Consider the following 5,482-nt stretch of genomic DNA (forward strand, 5'->3'; position numbering starts at 1 on the left):
ATAAATAGATTTGGAAAAAAAGAAAAGAAAAGAAAAGAAAAGGCATTGTAATAGCCCAGGGGAGAAATGAAAGAGTCTGAACTAAGGCATTAAAAAAAAAGAAGATATTTGTGTAACTTACTGTAGAAAGTTTAGAAATCAGTGAGGTTTCCATTTGTTATACCATACTACCTAGCTTAGATAAATCTTCATTTTTAAATTATAAAACATATAAAACTTCCCCCAGTGTATATATGGGATGTATGGGATTACAGGGCGATAGTTGTTCCATAAAGTGCACTGAGTTCCAGGGGCATATAATGGAAACTAAATGTTACAATTTTTTTCAGTCTTCATGACTACAGGCAGGGTGGGTAAACAGGCAAATGAAGCAAACTCTTCCTCCCTGCCACCCCTTAACCAGATGCAGCATTTTGGCACTTCTATGATATACAGGTTGACTTAATTCATTGACTTAAGTTGAAAGCTAGCAAGAGCAAATCTTTTAAATTTAAGATCTTCTTCCATAGCCACTCCAAGGATCTTAATTCCTAAACTACACCATGAGTTCTGAAATGGTGTTCACTGCAGTGTTCTTGAAGCTTTCATATCTTAATATGAGATCTGACACCTCTAGTTAAGGTAGGGAACGGTTAAAAGCTGTCTTCCTCTTAGCTAACCCAGTCCACCAGCAATCTTAACAGTTAAGTTACTATATAAAAATGAAACTGTGCTCTCAAGCACTGATCAAAACTGTTGTGCTGGGAATCCTTTCCAGAGCATTAGCTCCCTGAGAGAAAACAGAGATCCTAACCAGTTGCTTCCATGAATAATAACCCCAGTATGGTATACATAATGTCCTTCAAAGCATAACTCAGGCAACTGTGGTCGTCCTGACAAGCTTATCAGCATTTACACACAAGATATATTTAAAATTGATCCCAGACCAACTATTGCAACCATAATCCCATTATTTAGCACACTACGTTCCTGCTGAGATGCCAAAGCCAGAAATCTCAAAGCAAAGAGTGATGGTTCATCATCTTTTACAAGTGAGACAAAAATATCAAGAAGGAAGAAAGGTAACCCCCCCACCCACCCAAATGCATCAAATCGATGTTATCTTCACAGCTTTAATTGACACGATACAGAGTTCTCAACTTCCTGATTTGAGGAGTCCATTTTCAAGGTGACTGTCAAGGTCAAGAAGAGCTTTCAGGCTTTTCTTTGCCATGGCCCATGAACTCCAGTCCTTCAATAGGAATCTCCTTCTCCTTTATTGCTTTCTGAACACACTGCTGGTAGCGCTTGAAGAGGTAGGTGCCCCGGTCCCCAGAGCCATCCCCCTTGAAGAACCTGTGCAAACAAGTGATTGAAGAACTAATTGTACTCATGCTTCATGTTGGTGCAAGCCTCCCCTACGCTGTTTGTGGCATCTGCGTCTGTGGCGCTGGCAGCAGCTCTCAGATGTCCCATAATTTCCTTTGAAGAGTTAACTTACTTTAACTTCTTTTACTTCCTTGAAAGAAACGTGTCTGTTTTTTCTGGATGCTTTTAAAATTTTCTTTCTGCTTTTGTTTTCTTTTTCGTATTTTTTCCCTGATGTGTCTAAGGGTGGTTTTATATAGAACTTTTTGAATCTGTGGATTAATTCCCTTTGTCAGTTTGGAAAAATACTTCTTTTTTTTTTTTCTGTGTGTTTTTTCACCTGTTGGGCTATGTTTTCTTTGTTTGTTTTTGTCTTCACCATTTTATCTTATTCTTGGCCTAACTGGTAATTTTTGATTGAATGCTTGGCCTTGTATATAAAAGTTATTGCATCTCTGTATTTTTTTCTTCCTCCGAAGGGTATTTTATTTTCTTTTAGCTCACAGAAAAAAAGGTTGATCATCTCAATTCTATAAGGGATTGTGATAATTTGAGACTCAATTTCAGTCTTTGTGAGAACTGGTCTAGTTTCAGTTTCCACTTACTCCTATCCAATTCATATGAGTAATCTTGTTCTTTAGCTCTCTTTTTTCATCAGTTGCCAGGAAGTTAATGTTACTTTTAATACTCCACTACAATAACTCTATTGACCTTGCTTTATATTTTCATTTCTTGTTCCCATAAAAATATTTATTTTATTTGTAACTTAATTGTCTTATTGTATCTATATCTATTATTGTAAAGATTCTCAAATACTTTTTATAATCCATTCACTCATGATTTATTATCACCTGTCTACACTGCTTAGGGCACAAATTGGGCTCTAAGTAGGCCTATGGGTATGAATTCCACATTTACTGACTTAAAGGGGCTTGCAATCTAATAACAGGAAAATAACAGACAACCATGTGACTGGTATAGTAGAGAGTAGAAATAGTATGCAAAGATGTATAAGCCACGTACTGCAGGAATGCAGACAGAAGAATAATATAGTTTTCCTAAAATGACAAGGGAGAACATGAGGGTGACATTTGAGTGCACACTTGAAGTGGGACTAGGATTAACAGGAGAGGGTCATTACTTCAGGCTAAGTAATAAATAAAAATGTAAGAAGAGAAAAATGGGATAAAGGATGGGATGAATAACATGAGGGATATTGCTATGGGAGTGAGCCACGGATGCGTAAGACTGATTCAAAAACTATATTCTGAGATTCTTAAGCCAGAGATTCTGTCGCTAGAACTAGTTGTTATTCTTTGGTGATCTTAAGATTTCTGCTGGTTCTTTAATTATCTCACAAGAGATGCGTTTACCAAGTAAAAAAACAAGAAAGAGTTGCTGCCTCCAGGGCTAAGAGTAACCAAGGAAAGAGAAACACACCTGCCTTTTTGGTCACCAATACTAATATTTTGTTTTCTCAGGTCTTGAATGGTAAGCTAAAGACTTGGGTTGGAACGGAATGCAGGCGCTCTAGGGTGATGATTCAGGCTGACTGTTAGACTTGCAAAACTGAATGTGGGTGGTTTTGTTGTGTAATCTTTTGCCTTAATCTTTCTGCTTTTGATGAAGTGCTTTGACTGTCTCTTTATGTGTATGCCTGTAAGAAGTAGGACATGCATGGAGTTTCTTAATGGAACCTCATCAAATTTAAAGTCATGACGGAAAAATTGGTTTACCTTAGGTTAAAAAAGTCCTCTTTAGTTATAGAAGAAAATTTTTTAAAAAAGAGAGAAAGGAAGGAAGGAAAAAAAGAAAGAAAGAAAAAGAAAGAAAGAAAGAAAGAAGAAAGAAAGAAAGAGAAAGAAAGAGAAATACTAATCATTAAATCCAGGCTAAGCAGTCAGTATTATTTTATTTTGGGAATTTAAAGTCCATAAAATAAAAAAATGTGATCAAATTTGGTTCCCATTTCAAGTGAATTTCAGATCTGGACTTTAACTTACAGAATTAGTGTTCACATGTAGTGTTGGAGAGGAAATTTGATATAAAGGGTCAAAAAATTTAATTATATAGTAATTAAATCGCAGATTGAATATTTTGTTTGTCATTTTGAAAAGCAGGAAAAGCTAAACATTTCCCAAGCATAATGCCATCACCTCAACTGTTTCTCAATATTTCAGTCAACATTCTTTCAACAAACATTTACTGAGCATCTACTCTATGTCAGTTTCTCTACTAGCCTCCAGAGATAGTGATGAACAAAATGCAGACACAATTCTTGATCATTCAGAGATTAGAGTCTCGTGAGGATCATCCAACAGTTGTCAAATAATCACACATATGAAAGACTAATTCCAAATATGAGAAAAATGCCCTGAAAAAAAGAAGCAAAATTCTATGAGAGCCAATCATAAAGGGATTGTAAATGAATACCTGTGCTCTTGGTGGGCTTTAGGAGTAGGTGGCATACCGGGAACTAGTAGCATGAGCTGTTTGGTGCCATGGACAGAACAAGAGTCAGAATCAGATTCTTGTTCTTAAGACAGTTAGGGCTTTTCCATCATGTCCTGCATGGCCAGAGGTTCCTAAGTGGTTCCTGAAATTAGGTTTGTCTTTTTGCTACCTGGACTAGCAATTCCACTAGTCCTTTGATTCCCTCCAGTCCATGTCCACAGTGCTGTCAGAAATTTCTAAAACTCAGCTTCTAAAGTGCCCCACTCTTCTCAGCAGCTTCTGAAGTTTCTCCTTTACATGGTTGCAAGTCTCTGCTCCATGTTCATATAAAATTCAAAGTCCTAGCAGACGGGGCCCTCCATGATTTTCCCAGTCCTCAACCAGCCTTGCCCGATTTGTCTTTCATTACTCTCCTCCACACCCCTTGCACCCCAAGGTCCAGCCTCAGTTAATATTTTGTAACAGAGTCATTCACTTTCCTGAAATAGGTATGTGCAATTTTCTTTTTCTGGGAAGTATTCCCTCCCTTTTCTGCCTGGGAAGTCCCCACTAATTCTGTAGTATTCAGGTAAAATGTGGCTTCCTTACTGAAGCTCTCTCCTATCCCCTAAGGCAGAGTTAGTTATTTCCTTCTTGGTGCGCTTCCTCAACACTTTGTACTAGTTATGTCTCTCATCACATCGTACTCTATTGGTCTTTGTGTTATTTCATAAATTCGATTGTGAATTTTCTGAGGCTGATGGCTAAGTCTAAAACACTTCTGTAATCATACTTTGGCTCCTTCTAGGTGGGTCCCTACTATCATGTTTTGCATACATTAATGTATGATTGTGGAAGGAGAGAAAAGGTCTAGGGGTCTTGGCTGTCTGTTGCCTTTTTTTTCTTTCAACTAAATGATGGCTCTTGGTGTATTCCTAAAGCCTACTGATATGAATGAAATCAAGAGCTCAGGTGGTTTTTAAAAGCAAAACTTTGAGGAGCAAATTAGAGAGCCCCTAGCCTTTATGGCAACTGTGTAAATTATAAAATGTTGTCCTTTACCCAAGACACTTTACTTCTTTCTGTTGGGAAATTGTCATCATATGCTGGTTTTGTTACAACAAAACACTTTTTTTCCCCAGCTCGCTACAGTTGTTGTCACAAACATACAAGTATATGATATCTAGAGTAAAGGTCACAACTTTGGAAATTGTGCCCACGTTCACTGCATAACTACATGCAGTGGGCTTTGGGAAAGAAGAAATTCTGTTTATTCCAAACAACATCAAACTCCTGGGTTTTTTTTTTTTTTTTTTTGCGGTATGCGGGCCTCTCACCATTGTGGCCTCTCCCGTTGCGGAGCACAGGCTCTGGACTCGCAGGCTCAGCGGCCATGGCTCACGGGCCCAGCCGCTCCGCGGCATGTGGGATCTTCCCGGACCAGGGCACGAACCCATGTCTCCTACATCGGCAGGCGGACTCTCAACCACTGCGCCACCAGGGAAGCCCCAAATTCCTGTTTTAAGAAAACAAAGAAAATTATAGTTGATATTCAAATGGATACTATGATCATTGTCATTATCATGATATCTATCTAGTATATGTAGTCAGTTGGGTGAAGCTTAGGGAAGACAAGAGACCATAAGGTGGAATTGATTTCTTCTTTATCTGAACATCAAGGACACATTATCTCTTCCTTGTG

General features: G+C 38.2%; 1 pseudogene across 1 annotated transcript; it reads right to left on the minus strand.

Moving 5' to 3' along the window:
* Nucleotides 1-1,108: 1,108 nt before the first annotated feature.
* On the minus strand, nt 1,109-1,455 carry LOC309961764 (TP53-regulated inhibitor of apoptosis 1-like; annotated as a pseudogene). Its single transcript has one exon. The product of its transcript is annotated as a TP53-regulated inhibitor of apoptosis 1-like (transcript).
* Nucleotides 1,456-5,482: the final 4,027 nt, after the last annotated feature.

The sequence above is a fragment of the Leucopleurus acutus genome, assembly GCF_964270905.1.
Source record: "Leucopleurus acutus genome assembly, chromosome: 5".
Lineage (NCBI taxonomy): Eukaryota > Metazoa > Chordata > Mammalia > Artiodactyla > Delphinidae > Leucopleurus > Leucopleurus acutus.